Genomic DNA, 17,768 nt, shown 5'->3' with positions numbered 1-17,768 from the left:
AGTATTATATTGTTGCCACGCGGTCCAACATCTAGCTTTTATATATATAAAAAACATTTGTCTTATAGATGTTTGTAAGCTTGTAATGCTTTTATTTTGTACACCGTATTTAGCTCGCTAAGCTAACACTAAAAAACTAAACATAGCTTTGGTTAGCCATACACTAAGATTTTGCGATAACAAGTTTGTGATGGTATACGGAACTAACACGCGGTGACACACTTTACAAGGGGGCAGAATTTCTCATGACACCTGTCTGGCAACCGCCGTAAACGTCAAAGAGAAGAAGAAGACGACGACGACCAATAAGAAGACGACAGTATTGCGTCAGTGACCACTTGGCGGTCTTTTTATTAATATCACGAGGCCTGCAGTGCACCGAATGCCAGCTTAAACTGAGGTGAGCACATATATGTATTATACATATCTAATTTAAAAGAATACATTTGCTTATTTAGCAGTAAGACAAAAGATGTTAATTCGACAACGGGACATTCCTGAAATAGAAATGCACATTGACCAGTCATCAATGACATCTAGCGCTGAAAAACAGTTTAAATACATTTTAAACTTAAAACGTATGTTTGTCAATTGAATATTAGTTTATTTTAACTGTTAACAAATAAGCTTTATAAAACTCATTCTATGTTGTTCTCTCATGCGCAGATATGTTTATATTTTTGTAACGTTACTATTCTGCTCTACAAGTCGTTTAGTTCAAGACATTCACTTATTTGGTGTAACGTTTACGTCAAGCTAAGTTGCCTCCGTTATAGCGGTTAGACGTAAGGAGGCTTCTTTTTAATCATTGTAAGCAAAAATAGCCTTTTCTACTACCAGCTCTACTTTACTTTCATATTTCAGGCTAAAGTTTCTCACTGAGATCTATTATTACTGTATGATATTGTGTGATTTCAGATGCTGTAAAGCTGTGAGGTATGAGTTATAACACTTTATTTATGTATCTCCTCGCCAGCGTCTTAAGAATCCAAATTGTTGCCAGGTATGTTTTTTTGTTAATTTTTGAAGATATCCATGTGTGCATCAAAGCTTTTGTTTGTGACGCTCGAGCATTCTTAAAATGTATTAAAGGACACACTGGATATGATTGTTGTGAAAGATGCATAATTAAGGGAGGGTATAAGAACAAAAGAGTTGTACTCCTGGGAGACAACCCATTAAGAACGGACAGAGATTTCTCTAATGGACATTATGTTAAACATTATGTTAAGTTCTACATGGTAGGAGAGAGAAGGATAATGGAAATAGTATGAAGGATTCTTACATCTATACTATATATTACCAAACTTTTCCTTCTTATCATGAACCATGTCAGCGGTCACAACCATTGAAACGCCTTTTTTTTGCTAAAAAACAATTTCTGTTTATATCTGTCTCTGTAATTGATGATTGTTTTGATTCTGATCCACAATTTACAGAACACAACCTTGGAAATTGTCAGCTTTCTAACAGAAATGAAGGTTAGTTATTTTCTGTTCTTACATGTAATGAGGAAACTACTTGTCACTATGGTATGGGGGGACACTTTCCAAAACTGAAACCATAAAATGTAAAAAAAGTGCAGTATCCTTGCCTTAAAAGTTTATTACATTACATTAATTAAGTACTAAAATGTTTTGTTCATAGAGCAAGATCTTCCTGTTGCTCCAAGGAAGGTGTGTATCCTCTCCAATGCAAGCTTGCAATCTTCTGTTTCATCATGTGCATCAAGTTCTGGCTCTTCATTGAAATCTATTAGGGGAAAGCAGGTTTTAAATGTACAGGGTTTGCATTACCCTTGCTCCCCATCTCAGTTTAACCACGGACCGAAAAGGGTTCATCAGATAAGGCTTAGCTTAAGACTTTACCTCATTAAAATTAGGCTTCAATAAAATTATTACTGGTGTGCACCTTTAGAAAAATAATAGCAATGGCATATTTTAAGATATGTCAGTGCAATTTATTTTCAGCTAAGACCGCTCAAACGTCCATTTAAGTCTGGGACTTGTCTGTAGCCTTGTCTGTGAAACTAGCTATCAATGGGTCAGATTTTGACTTAGTCAGAGTTATAAGAAGCTTGCCCTTGCCTCATTTGTATTGGATAAATAATTTATCCAAAACATCTACCTTAAAGTTAGCTGAAGCATTTGCCTTAACATATAAACCTACTCTCTGATTGTTGTAGCCCATCTGAAAACGCAGGATCCCATACCAAAAAACAGACCAGACCGCATGTTGATCAACTGTCCAGCCGCTCCAAATAACATGGAAAATGTTACCCATACCCAATGCCAGTAGCAAGTAAGTATATTATAATTACTTAAGGATATGTTGTCCAAAGTAAAGGGTACAATGTGATTTTCATTAATAATATATTTTATCACAAATACTGTATTCAGTTACGCTTCTGGAAAAAATGTCCTTACTTACAGAACACAAGTGTATGATCAATTTAACATAATCAATTTTCTCATATTCTGTTTTATTGTTTTACTGCATAAAAACTAAGGACTCAATCAATTAATTAATTGATTGATAATTTTTAAATAATTAGACATTGTCATTTTAACATGCATAATTTGAGACACATTGGGGTCAATTGGGGTCTATGGGTTAGAGAGTTGGACTCGTAGCCAGAAGGTCGCTGGTTCAATTCTCAGTGCCACCAGGAAATGACTGAAGTCCCTTGAGCAAGACACTTACCCCTGTTTGCTCTGCAGTGATAGCTGCCCACTGCACCCTACTTGTAAATCACTTTGGATAAAAGCGTCGGCCAAGTGAATAAATGTAAATGTGCAGTTTACGCCAAAAAACATAGCTGATGCAAGGGAGAAAGGAAGAGAGCACGCAAAATGTCTGTTTGGGAAAATTTGTCTTTTAAAATTCAATACAATGAGCACAATGATCAATCATTTGAAAAAAGTTCATCCAGCAGTATCCAGTACATGATTTAAACAATCCAACAGATCACAAGTGGTAAGCGCTAAATACAATTGTGAATGAGTTTTTACGGCTTGTATCATTCATTCACACAGAACATTTTTACTGCTTAATACTTACATATACTAGTCCATATCACATATTTAAGTGTACTGATCTACTTTTTATTAATTCATCTAAACTTTGAAAAACTATGTGACTCTACAAGTTATAATTTAATTTTTATGGCTGTGTTATCCACACCACAGAAATCATAGGGCCCCTGTCAATACCACTTAATCCACTGTTTTTATTATGGCTCCTGAGAAATGCAACTCTTAAAATATCCAAGCTAAAGTGGAAACTTTGTTTAGTTTTGGTATAAATCTCCATCACACCACTTCCCAATACACACACTATGCTGTACCAAATCTGTTGTCAGCAGGCTAATCTGATTATTAGATTAATAGATTTGTTCACAGAGAATGGAATAAAATTAACAGTAAACTAGCCTAATTTTTACCATCGAACTATGACTTACTTTAACATTTGTTATTCTTTTTTATTTGAAAGATTTTTTTATACTTGCCCCCATTAGATAGGCCAACAGGAATCTAAGTGGGAGAAAGTAGGACATAAGCCATTGGCGCCGAAATGTATCATTTTACCGTAGCATTCAAACAATGATTGGATGTCAGACTTAAAGGAAACACCACCGTTTTTGGTATGTCACTGTTCTTTCCTCAACTTAGATGAGTTGATACATATCTGTCCCCATCTCAGTGCGTGCTCTTAATCGCTCTTCGCCAAGGTCGAAGTGCTGCGAAATGCTCTTCCGCCATACATTATAGTTATAATCTTTTATCCGCTTAGAAAAGTTTTATTTTGTGTCACCATACATACTCGTGTAACTACTCATGTAACCGTCTTTAAATAGGAAAAATGTTGAAGTGTTTGGTGACTTCTAAATTCATCCCTGTTCGGATTAGGGCTGTGCAATTAATCTCAATCGCAATTTGAGCGATCTTTTAACTGCATAAGGCTGCCACCTATATTTCTATAACTACTTTTTTATAATGTCTGTTTGTTGCTTTTCTGATTTTGCACTATAATGGCTTTGAATATTCTTCCCGTGCCTCGGGGGTTTCCTCCGGGTACTCCGGTTTCCTCCTCTGGTCCAAAGACATGCATGGTAGGTTAATTGGCATCTCTGGAAAAATTGTCCGTAGGGTGTGAGTGCGTGAGTGAATGAGTGAGTGTGTGTGCCCTGCGATGGGTTGGCACTCCATCCAGGGTGTATCCTGCCTTGATGCCCGATGACTCCTGAGATAGGCGCAGGCTCCCCGTGACCCGAGGTAGTTCGGATAAGCGGTAGAAAATGGAATGGATGGATGGATGGATGGATGGCTTTGAATATTTTTGAGGGGGGTTATTTCATAGTCAAATCTAAAGTGGAATTAATTAACTAATCTCCACATCTAATCATTTAACAAAAAACCTTATTAACTATATTGTGAAATACCTCTTCAACATCAAATAAAATAACTTGTTCCAAATTGTAAGGATTTTGTTCTGCATGCTGCGAGTGAAAAAGAAACCTTGTGAGATGACACAATGTAAGGCCATCTGATTAGATAAAGGTTATTAAATAATCCATCCTTATTAACCATTGCGATCCATTCAAATTTCATTCGTTTTTTTCATGCATTTAATCTACCCCCCTCTGACTTTCTCCTTATTAGGTAACCCATAACAGTTTCAAACAACTTTTTCACATTTAATTTTTCCCTACTTGTTTAGTTTATCTGCATTTTTTTAAATCAAATTTCTAACACGTAAAGCTGATTCAAAAATGATTTTGATACAGAACATGATTTAGATTACTTACTTACAGGAAGACTCTGTAGGAAGAATATGTGCTGATGTTTCCAACTTCTTTGTGCAGTTATTAAAGACTAGTAATAGTGCTGAATCCATACTGTGAAATATCCCAAAACACATTTACACATTTATTTATTTGGCAGTCGGTTTTATCCAAAGCGACTTACAAGTAGGGTGCAGTGGACAGCTATCCCCGCAGAGCAAACAGGGGTAAGGTGCCTTGCTGGCTACGCGTCTAACTCTCTATTCTCTAGTCCACAACTGACCAAAATTGCTTTTGGCACCATTTAATAGTCATAGATTGTTCACTCGATTGTTGTTTGTTTGTTTTTTTGTTTAACCCAACTACAGTATATGCTTAGATCATTTTTCTAAATTTTCACAACCTTACTGACTTTTAGTATCAATACTGGGCCAAGTTGTTAAAATGGTACTGGTTTTACAATTTGAAATGGTGCAGTATCAGTTGTGCTGCAATAAGACTATAACCTGCCAATTTGGATTAGTCTATGACCCTTAATCTAGCACCCACAGGAGGACCAATGTGATGTCTGCATTACACTTATGTTTGGGTATTGTAAGAACATTTTCATTTCCAATTCTGGTTCCAGTCCTACGTAATGATTCCTGGTTCAGATTCCATTTAATTGCCATTCAACTAACTATTGATCATTTCGGTGTATGGAGTGAAATACTAATGTTCAGTATTTTCTTGTTGGTGATTTCACGCTGTCGATAAAATTCTGCTTTTCAACAGGAATAAGCTTGTTGACCAAATTGTCATTTGAGGGCTTAGACATTTTCATAAAATATATATTTTAAATCATAACTGTTATATTTAAAGCCATGTACACAAAATAATTCAGCCAAAAGAAGGTGGGATCCATTGAGTGGCCTTCATACTTTTTTATTTAAAATTTAATGTAGATTAATGCTTCCATCACTCTTGAACCAACCTTTAGACTAATCCTCAGTATATTAATTACAATTTGTGACAGAGAATGAAATTAAAGTGACGACAGTAGCTGCATGCTGCTGGTACATGTAGTCATACAAAATAACATTAAGATTAAAAAGATGTGCCTAAATCATTTGAAACAGTCTGTTCAGTTATTAGAGGTGGTGTGGCGTTTCTGTTTGATTTGTGACACGCCTCACGGAAAATGGCTGCCCAAAGCTGTTCACAGCGCTTGGCCACACGTCGCATCAGAACCACTTTCAGGAACCTGTTCTAGATAAGAACTGGCATGTTCTAAGTTCCCAACCCTAATTAAAGTGATGAAGCTTAAACAAACTCAACCAGCTCAATGTGTCATGTATAATTAATTATTCCTCTTGTATTCACAGGTTGATGACAAATGAGGTCATGGGGAGTTTTAATATGAAGGGGGGAAGGGGAAACTTGCCTTCACCAAGCTCCACCTGTATGCTGTTGTCACAGGTAAAAATAATGAAAATATTAGTTCCGCATCACTGTGACATTGAGGGTTGTTTAGTTTAAATTCTGTTTTTTTCAGTGAAAACCACTAATTACATGTTGTAGTCAAGCTGTGATCAAGCTGTGATCTGCTACCTTCAAAAAATGTCACATTACATTTCAGAAACTGAGGTATCCCTCTGGTGTTGTCAAAACTTTTTTTCAGAGTTTTGTAATTGTCACACAGAAATAAAACAAACGTTCCTATATACACTTGTTGATTGGCAGGTCATTCCTGTCGCCAGCATAACTTTATTCCATTTGAGATCTTTAATTGTTCAGAACTCTAACAATTGTTTTAGCATTCATACTGACATGTCCTATATATGTTAATTTACCTTAAGACATTAGCATTCATGTTTTCTTAAGTTTTTGCTAGATTGTCTGTTCAGTACTTCTGAAATGCATCAAAAGCTGAAACACAGTATCTTGTTTCAGCAATTACCTGCAGGAATGTTTAATGTTCACGGCTATTAAAGCTAGAGAAGAGTTTTTTTCAAAGAAACTGGTTGAAAGTCTTTTACTATCCTGGTAGTAGTCAATAATTTCAGTGGTCTAAATATATTCTGTGGAATTCTCATATTTCTTACAGAGCGTGTCCAGAAAATATCGAAGGAGACGGAGGCAAACATTGGAGTACCATCGCCTTTTGTTTAAAATATGTACTAGACAGGGTCGGTGGAGGTGGCAACTGTTCAGTTTTGGTTATTAAATATTTATTTTACATTCTGTTCAGATTGTAGATGGTTAATTATCTAATCTTATTTTAAAAAAATGTTCCAAACTATTTTTCTAAACATGTGAAATATTTGTAAAACTTGTTTAAAAAAATTTAAAGATTTTTTTCATAATCCAGTTCATCTCTTTTTTTCTTTTTTAATTTTTCTGAAAATGTGTGGATTCAAGTTTCACTTTAAGTTAAACTTTTATCTTTGCTAATATTCTAAAATTAATATTTGTCTGATTTTATCATTTTCTCAACATGCTTTCTCGGTATGTTTAATTCCGTTAAAAGTTCTGTTAAAAGTTTTATGTCATGCCAACAAAATTTGACAGCTATCCTTCGTTTTTGACAGCTAGAGATTTTGATTTGGGACAAAAATCTTTTCAGAGGTCGAGCTTGATTTAAAGACAGTGTTTCCAGTTTTGGGATCAACCAACTGCAATGCAACTGGTCCAAAATGGGATTCTGATGTCGACCGAATTGACAATGTTGAAGATTGACATCGGTTTCACGTTGGGTTCTGACGTCAACCTGATTTTCATTTTCAACTAAAATGCAACCTTAGACCAACGTTGGAGATTGACGACAGTTTGACGTTGGGTTCTGACGTCAACCCGATTTTCATTTTCAACTAATATGCAACGTCGATCCAACGTTGGAGATTGACGACAGTTTGACGTTGGGTTCTGATGTCAACCCGATTTTCATTTTCAACTAAAATGCAACGTCGATCCAACGTTGGAGATTGACGACAGTTTGACGTTGGGTTCTGATGTCAACCCGATTTTCATTTTCAACTAATATGCAACGTCGATCCAACGTTGGAGATTGACGTCAGTTTGATGTTGGGTTCTGACGTCAACCCGATTTTCTTTTTCAACTAATATGCAACGTCGATCCAACGTTGGAGATTGACGTCAGTTTGATGTTGGGTTCTGACGTCAACCCGATTTTCTTTTTCAACTAAAATGCAACGTCGAGCCAACGTTGGAGATTGACGACAGTTTGACGTTGGGTTCTGACGTCAACCCGATTTTCATTTTCAACTAATATGCAACGTCGATCCAACGTCGGAGTCCAACGTCATTCTGACGTTACAATGACGTCCGGTGCCTGCTGGGTAGTGACTAACCATTGAGTTATCTCATGTATAAAAGTTGTTGTTTTATAAATGTTAATTTCATTGAATCATTATTACTTTTGCGATGACAGTTGATGTTAAAAAGAAGGACATTTTATGACAACATTTATGTAGTTCAGCTATTGCTTTTTTTATGGCTTTTCGAATCGCTGATTCTTTGTTTAGAGTGAGAAAGAGATGTTTTAACATTGTAAACAGAGTACATTGTCTGCTAAATTGATCGTAAAGTGCCATTGAAAAGTGATATAATAGTAAGGAAACATGATAAGCCATAATGTTGATTTGATGAAATATTTTTTTAATTAAGTGCTGGTACAAAAGTTATTGATTTAATGCAATTCAATTTGATATGTCTGTACATAGGGCTGTAACTGTTCACCTTGAGCAGGTTGAAACTCGATTATAATGTGTGACAATTCAAATCAGTTAGGCTGTGAACTGAATCGCAATACATTTTTTGAACACCAGGGGCCGCCATGTTCACTGGAAACATAAACGTTGACATGCTATTTCTTAATGCATGATATTTCTTAATGCAAAAGAATCCAAGAAAAGCACAGAAAGTGTTAGTTTGTTTTTATTAAACATATTTTTTGTATTATTAATTTGTTTTGAAATTGCAGTTTAGTTTTGTTATTTGAAATAAAACATTATTTTATAATACAAAGAAACGTGAAGCAATAAAGAAATTATGCGAGAGAAGTTGTTCATTTCTAATTTGTTACAACTTATTTTGTAATAATAAACCCTGAATAAATCGCATTGTGAGCTGATTGAATCGTTACATCCCTATGTTGTTATGTTACTGTTTCATATCAAAATGTAAACAAAGTTATACTTTCAAGCTTTTAAAAGGACACAAAGACTAAATAAAACTTTTTTATGCATTCTCCTATAATCATATGATCAATGTTTACTTGCTTATGAAAATGTAATAGCATCTTTGCACCAGGGTTTGCTGCATCTTTACATATAACTGCAGTTCCATTATTCACTCCATAATAAACATTTATTGTAAATCATGTACAATGTAGAGTCATTTTATTGTGTTATTACATATTTATTGTATTACTTCTGCGTTGTGGATGTTATGACTGGCTGTATGTTATATCTGAATAGTTGTCAGGTTATAATATGTTATTAGTTTAGTAATAGTCTTATGATCAAAACATTTTAAACTAAAAGTTGTTGCTTGTCAAAAAATATCTATTCTAAAGACTAAACGAAACGGAGTCAAATACAATTTAGTTATTAAAAATATAATGCCTTGTAATAATGTGAAATATCAATTATGTATTGTGTTTGTTAATTAGACTGAAAAAAAGTTTGTATGCAAAGGACAAAATATCAAGGCGTTGTGGGGCAACTAAGAAGAGGACCGCGGACAGGATTCCTGCTGATGCGGAAGAGGCTCTGACACCTCTTAAAAGAATTGGCAGAAATAAGTGAACGTTGTGAATCACACAATGGGTCTAAGCCTGATCCAAAGTGACAGCAGGATTGTAATATGAACATGAATGCTGTTTCTGATTTCTGTCCACAGAAACCCTACATCACAGGCTCTTTCCATCAAGGAGATGCTCATCAATGACATCAATGGATACATATATGTTGAGAAGCTGCCTAAGACACATACACTGAATGATTGTCCTTTTCAAAAAAATAATGTTGTAACAACAAGTGGCTACTTTGGTGTTTTAGTGTCTCTAGACAAGGCACTGGTTAGAGCATTTAAAAGTTTTGATGCATGTTGAAAATCCATCATAACATATTTGCAGCAGTCAGACAAGGCTCCTGGTATGGCTATACAAGCAGTAATGAGGACTTAAAACAGATGATTAAAGATTTAAGACTTACAAAGAGAAACTGCTTAAATCTAGAACTAAAAAATACAAGCAAAATCAAGAGCATCAAGAACATGTAGAAAAATACAGTATAGATAAATACAAATCAAATGAGGAGCATCATGACTCTTTGAAACAATATAGCTTACAGATGTATATAACCAATCCAGAACACAGAGAAATTGTCAAAAAGAAGAGTTCTGACAAATACAGTCAGAATGAAATACACAGAAATATGGTGATTGACTACAACACACAGAAATATAAAAATGCTAAGATTAAAAGAAAAGAGATTGACTGTGTGATTGAACAGTTTAAAGAAAAAATCTCTACAGGTCCTGAATATGTTTGTTCAGTATGCCACCAGTGTTGCTTTATTTTATTTTATTTATTTGACCTTTATTTTAAATACATATTTAGAAAAATCAGCCCATGCTGGAAATATTGCAGAAAAATGTGTAACACTGAATTATCTACATAAGTGTTGTGAAGACTGTACTGAAGACTGTGTTTATAAAAACAGCCCTGCTGCATCTCTGTGGATTTGCACACATGTGATAGAAAGATTTCTGAAGGTAAAATTCCTGCTGAAAGTGTAGCAAATAATCTTGATCTGGATCCTGTTCCTGCTGAATTAAGCTGTTTAAATTCTCTTGAGCAACATCTAATAGCAAAGCACATTCCATTCATGAAGATGCTGGCTTTACCACGTGGAGGACAGAATGGTGTTCATGGACCAGTGACTTGTGTTCCATCTAATGTAACAGATGTTGTGAATGTCTTACCAAGATCAGAAAATGATGATTTGAGTCAAATTTAAGAGAATATTTGACATTCAAGCAGCACTGGCATACTTAAAAGAACATAACAAGTGGTATTTAGTTGTGGACTATAATGAAAGTTGGATTAAGCCTATGAATAAAATAGAAGAGGAAATGCAAAACAGGCTTTAAGAAAACTTGGAAGTGTGTTTTTACATGATCGAGAGGTGTCAGCTCAAGAGAGTGTTTATATATTGACTAACATGAGACTTAAAGCGGGCTCAACAAAAGTTGTTTTTATTCTGACTGGTAGCATTCAAGCTGAACATGCAGACAATAATGAAAGCAGTCGCATCCTTTCAAAGCTGTCAGAGAATCCAGATGAGACACATGTGCTGTTAACAGCGCCCACTGGTGTTGCTGCTTATAATATAAATGCTGCTACAATCCACAGCACTTTCTCTATCGGAACAAACGCTTCACTGCCATACGTACCACTTTGAAATGAAAAAAAAATATTCCTTGAGAGCAAAACGTGGAAAACTGCAACTATTTATAATTGATGAAATTTCAATGGTTGATCATAAACGTCTTGCATATGTTCATGGTAGATTGAGACAAATTAAACAAACAGGTTTGTCAGATTATTCAGCATTTGGAAAAGTCTGTATTATCGCAGTTGGAGATTGTTAATAGATGCTGTCACCTGTTAAAGGAAAACCACTTTACACTGAACCAATGAACAGTGTGAATCTTTGGGAAACTAACTTCAGTTCCCCTTCAGTCAGTCTCTCGACATTGTGTTGTGTTCTGAGAACCTATCATCTCCGAGATAAAACTAAAATGCCAATGGGGATTGGCCAATGGCCCGCCCTCGCCAGTCTCCGCCCCGTACATACGGGTATAAAAGGAAGATCGATTCGTTCGATGGCTAGCAGTGGCCGCTTCTGCCGCAGCTGCTGACGGGGTCGTGGTCTCCTCTTCCACGTCTTCTTCCGAGGGGCCGCCTGAGTGAATGTTTAACATAGAAAAATTCTAATCATCCTTGTTCTGATCAAACAGTTATGATTATTATTGGATGAAACATCTTTCAGAGATAGAGTGATAACAAGAGGATTGGAGTAGAAGGATGGACGTGCTACCTAGGAGTCTGAGACTCGGCCTTGCAGAGTTTGCTGATGTTTGCTGCTGATTTGTCTGCGTTCACATCTCCGTCACATGTGACATCCCCCCAGCCGTCTGCTCCTGCACACACAAATAAACACTAGCACACAACCACAGAAACTGACATGTAGCCGTGATGAAGACCACTTAGACACATCAGATGCAAACTGCTGATAACACATGTGAACTGATGTGTGACAGAGAGTCACAGTACAGTGGATTCAGTTCAGTGATCATAATCATTGTGTCATTTATATCTATATGTTGTGTTTCTGTACTATTAGTAAAGTGTAATAGTCACATTTATACATGTGTCATAATCAAAAATGTGTACTTACAACAGCTGTAGAGTGAAGCGCTGTAGACTCATCTGAACTTCTGTTCATATCCACTGTTAACACACAAGACAGTATTTATTCTGACAGAAACATACAATACAATAATAAACTGCAGTGGATTTTTGTTGTGATGATTGACATAATGAGAAGTGCTGACCTGACCCTGAACGGCATCATCACTGACCTCCTGCTCTGAAGAACAGTGTTGGGGAAAGTTACTTTTAAAAGTAATGTATTACAATATTTAGTTACTCCCAAAAAAGTAACTAATTGCGTTACTTAGTTGCTTTTTTATGAAAAGTAATGGTACGTTACTTTTGCGTTACTTTTCAGTTACTTTTTCTTACCTGGCTGAGGCTTGATCTCTCTCAGGTCTTACAGGTGTTTTTTTTTGACTGAGATGTTATTGAACTAGTGTTTAAAGCCGTAATATATTCAACAACAGCCTATACAAGTCAAGCACCTTCATTTTCTTTTAAAAACACATAGGCTATACATTGAATAATAATATTATATTCAGAGAACTTCCTAATCCCATAGCTATGCATGCTATATAAAAGAACAATAAACATTACAGATTATGGAAAGTAATGTGTTTTTTACTTTTGTACTTATTGTGTGGGTCGAGTAATCTATATAAAGTGAGTTCACTATCCATTGTAATAATGAGTCTAATACTTGTTGCCATTATGAAATAAGTTATATCAGGGTCTTAACATTTAAAGCGTCAAAAATTGAACTATGTCGTTCGAGCATATAAGGTTAAGGGGGTGCGATGCACACCGGTGATGTGGAGGGAGAACATACCGTTCGCTGGACTCAATGTCATCTCGTAAAACTGCGTGCAAGTCCGTAAATATGACCTCGTCTTCATCATTCTCGGTTTCATTATCATCGTCAGCTTGAAACATTCTGAAAGCTTTGACAAAGTTCGAGCCATTGTCAGTGACCGTGGCAGTTATCTTACCACAAAGAGCATATGAGATGTGAATTTGCTCTAACTCCGCTGCGATGGTATCGTACGTGTGTCTCCCACGAAATCGTCTGCAGGCGATTGCAGCTTTTTTTCCGATGCAGAGTAGCAGGATCTATCCAGTGTACTGTAATTCCCAGAAAACTTTTATTCTGAGCAGTCCATAGATCTGCAGTGGTTGAAACATATTCCAAGTCAGCAAAAGTTTTCTTTAGTTCGGTCTCCATTTCCATATATGCATTATCCAAAAAGCTTGCAAAGGTTTTACGATCGGGCAGCACGCCTCCCGGCCTTTTCCCTGTCACAGAGATTTTGCTGATGATATTTCTAAATGTGTAAAAAGTAACTCAAATATTAATGTGTAAATTTAAAAAGTAGTGCATTACTTTACTCGTTACTCCAGAAAAGTAATGTTATTACGTAACGCACGTTACTTGTAACGCGTTACCCCCAACACTGCTGAAGAATAACTGTCATCGTCTTCAGAATAGTTGTCCACGTCTGGAGAACGGTCTTAAACACAAAGAGACATGAAATGATGTCATCATTATAATAGATGGACATTTTTTGAAATACAATTCAGCTCTATGAAAATCCCATATCAACCAAAGTAACATTTAAAAGTGGAGTTTACTTCTTTCTCCAACACACAAATCAATATAATTGATTATTAAAAAATTTGACTTTCGGGAACAAACAGGACTTTCGTCAGTACACACACATGTGAATGTGAGAGTGTGAGACGGCTAATAAATGCAGTGAATGTTCAAAGGCTAATATTTGGACACATTTTTAAGTCCAATATAGAGTTTGAAATACATTTCATTTTTTATTAGTAAAATGGTTGATTTCAATTAATAAGATGAGATTTTTTATTAAGTATTTGATCACCAAATATGTCTGATCCTTGCAAATGCGTTTCAATCTTGAACTGGTACTGAATACTGGTCATATAAAAATACTGGAAATACAAGTTTACAATACAAAACCATCAAAGTACAGATACTCAAAAAGTGTAATTTTCTACCTCTGCCAACATCCTCTCCTATAAAAAGTAAAGAATACACAACATACTGTCTATGATTTAATGGAGTAGAATCTTGCTGTAAATAAAGTAAGATTGATCTAATCTTTTTTCAATCATAGTTCACTGTTAAAAGAGTGATTGAAATTCAATTGAACTAGAATTGAATTCATGCCCACCTTGATCTTTTATTCATCATTAAAAATAACTTTATTCTAGGGTGCAAACATGATAAAAAAAACAATGACACAGTGTTGGTCTGCTATCTGGGTATTTTAACATTCAGCTAAAACCACTACAGTTATTAATCCTGACCTTTCAAATAAAGCTCAAATCACAGAGAAGTCTAATGAAATGAACAGCAGCAGAATAATAACGTGTGTGTGTATATTAGTTTTTTTTTGCATTTATGAATGAAAGTGACGTAACACATTTTCTCTCGGCTGACTGTGCAAACTCCCGATCTTTGTGAGCTGGAGTGAGACATTCCCTCAAAGAACAGTCATGAGAGGAGACACACATGAACACCTTGAGCATATTAAACTGCATTTACAGCAGTGCTTCTCAACTCTGGCCCACAACATCTATTTTCCTGCAGAGTTTAGCACCAACTCTGACAAAACATCTGAAGAGGCTAAATTGTGACTTCAGGAACAGAAGCGTTCAACTTAATGTTGGGCTGCTTAGATTGTTTGGCATAGAGCTCAGAAACAGAATTTTGCCAAGCCACAGATCTGGCCGAGGTTACAAAAAAATTCTGCTGCACTTAAGGTTCCTAAGAGCACAGTGGCCTCCATAATCCTTAAATGGAAGATGTTTGGGACGACCAGAACCCTTCCTAGAGCTGGCCGTCCGGCCAAACTGAACTATCGGGGAGAAGAGCCTTGGTGAGAGAGGTAAAGAAGAACCCAAAGATCACTGTGGCTGAGCTCCAGAGATGCATTCGGGAGAAAGTTGTAGAAAGTCAACCATCACTGCAGCCCTCCACCAGTTGGGGCTTAAGGCAGAGTGGCCCGACAGAAGCCTCTCCTCAGTGCAAGACACATGAAATCCCGCATGGAGTTTGCTAAAAAAACACCTGAAGGACTCCAAGATGGTGACAAATAAGATTCTCTGGTCTGATGAGACCAAGATAGAACTTTTTGGCCTTAATTCTAAGCGGTGTGTGAGGAGAAAACCAGGCACTGTTCATCACCTGTCCAATACAGTCCCAACAGTGAAGCATGGTCGTGGCAGCATCATGCTGTGGGGTGTCTTCCAGCTGCAGGGACAGGACGACTGGTTGCAATCTAGGGAAAGTTGAATGTGGCCAAGTACAGGGATATCCTGGACGAAAACCTTCTCCAGCGTGCTCAGGACCTCAGACTGGGCCGAAGGTTTACCTTGCAGCAAGACAATGACCCTAAGCACAAAGCTAAAATAACGAAGGAGTGGCTTCACAACAACTCCGTGACTTTTCTTGAATGGCCCAGCCAGAGCCCTGACTTAAAGCCAATTGAGCATCTCTGGAGAGACCTAAACCAACGTTTACCATCCAACCTGACAGAACTGGAGAGGATCTGCAAGGAGTAATGGCAGAGGATCCAGATCCAGATGCAAATCCAGATGTGAAAAACTTGTTGCATCTTTCCCAAAAAGACTCATTGCTGTATTAAATCAAAAGGGTGCTTCTACTAAAACCTGAGCAAAGGGTCTGAATACTTACTATATTTCAGTTTTTCTTTTTGAATAAATCTGCAAAAATGTCAACAATTCTGTGTTTCTCTGTCATTATGGGGTGCTGTGTGTACATTAATGAGGAAAAAAAATGAACTTAAATGATTTTAGCAAATGGCTTTAAAATAACAACGAGTGAAAAATGTAAGGAGCTCTGAATACTCACCATACCCACTGTAACAACAAATGACCTTACACCAATACGAAGACGCTGGAAAGGACAAATTTATTCAGCTTTATTTTCTTCTCACTCCAGGGGGTTAATGACCAGTACACATTTCAGTCCCATTACAAATATCCAAGGTTTTACAGGACACATCTGGATGTTAAGTAATAATTCAAGGCTCGATTTTTAATGAAATAATTACTCTGGCAAATGTGTACGGCCCTAATACAGATTGTCCAAGCTTTTTTGATAACTTTTTCTTCTGTTGTCCTCCTTACAAGGTAAATTGATAACTGCAGGAGATTTCAACTGCACATAATCTCCTAAACTTGATCGATCAACAGGATTTGACACAACACACACTCAGACTAGGAAAAAGATATGGGACAATATAAAATAACTAAATCTGTCTGATCCATGGAGAACATTGTTCCCTAATAAAAGAACATATTCATGTTGTTCTACAGTGACGAAGGATCATTCACGTATTGACTATTTTTCAATCTCTAATTAACTGATTCCAAGAGTAGCAAGGTGCCAATATGATCCTATTGTAATCTCGGATCATGGTCCAGTTTCATTAACTTATAATGCAATAAATGATATAAGTGAAATCTACCGAAGGCGTCTCCATCCGAAATGATCAAAAGATCCGGATTTCGCAGAATTCGAGTTCAGACAGATAATTTTTCAAAGAGAATAAAGATGAAACATCAGCTACTGTGAGGTGGGAAGCATTTAAGGCATATATTAGAGGCCAGATCATTTCCTTCACAAGCTCCAAAACCAATACATTTAAATTGGAAAAAGAAATTAAGCTTCCAGAAGAAAGCGCCTATTTAGACACTTCAAATACTATACATCATAAACTTCTTAAACTTAGAGCTCAGTATAATACCCTCTCCATAACAAAGGCTGAAAACAGTTTAATAACATTGAAACAATCATTTTACGAGCATGGTGAAATGATTGTGAAATGAAAGGGCAGCAAAATTATAACTTTGGCAGATAAAAATGTAATTCAGAAAATGCCATTAATAGTATTCAAACTCCGATTGGAGAAACAATATCTAATCCCTTAGAAATAAATAAAACCTTTGTTTCATTTTATAAAGATTTATATAAATCTGAATCAGCACCTTATACTGAAGATCAAACACATTTTCTTAATGACCTTCATTTCCCGCTTATATCAGATGAGGATAATAACTATCTAGACAGTACACTTGAAGAACACAAAATCTTAGACTCTATCTCAATGATGTTAAAACAGCCGGCCCCGATGTCTGCCAATCGATATATACAAGATGTTTAAAACACAAATTGGTTGTCCAGAATCATTTAAAAATGGTTACCTACCCCCAGCACTGAGAAGTGCTTTAACTTCTTTAATTTTGAAACCTGACAATCCACCTACCAAATGTGAGTCATACAGACCAATTTCTTTACTCAACACAGACGAAGAAAATTTGGCTACTAGATTAGAAAAATGTGTCCCATCTCTAATAGTTTCAAACCAAAATGGATTTATTAAGAACGGCCAGGCTACCCATAACATTATGTGAATTTTAAATATCATGGAGGAAAAAAGGGAAGCTCCTGACACGTGTATCCTATCACTTGATCCTAAAAAAGCGTTC

General features: G+C 36.2%; 1 long non-coding RNA gene across 17 annotated transcripts in view; it reads right to left on the bottom strand.

Annotated features, from left to right (window-relative positions):
- Positions 1-11,028: 11,028 nt before the first annotated feature.
- The window catches only part of LOC130416973 (uncharacterized), a 30,631-nt gene continuing 23,891 nt past the window's right edge, over positions 11,029-17,768 (bottom strand). For 14 of the 17 annotated variants that reach the window (XR_008906075.1, XR_008906080.1, XR_008906081.1 and 11 more), the window contains 4 exons: positions 13,609-13,735; positions 12,250-13,520; positions 11,890-11,992; positions 11,029-11,754 (listed from right to left, as the gene is read on the bottom strand). This is a non-coding gene — a long non-coding RNA (uncharacterized LOC130416973). Of the gene's footprint in view, positions 11,755-11,889; positions 11,993-12,249; positions 13,550-13,608; positions 13,736-17,768 lie in introns of all 17 variants that reach the window. The other 3 variants (XR_008906077.1, XR_008906079.1, XR_008906082.1) reach the window with 3 other exon arrangements.

This window comes from Triplophysa dalaica, unplaced genomic scaffold, assembly GCF_015846415.1.
Source record: "Triplophysa dalaica isolate WHDGS20190420 unplaced genomic scaffold, ASM1584641v1 Contig4, whole genome shotgun sequence".
NCBI classification, from domain to species: Eukaryota; Metazoa; Chordata; class Actinopteri; order Cypriniformes; family Nemacheilidae; genus Triplophysa; species Triplophysa dalaica.
This window is presented reverse-complemented; position numbering and strand designations above follow the sequence as displayed.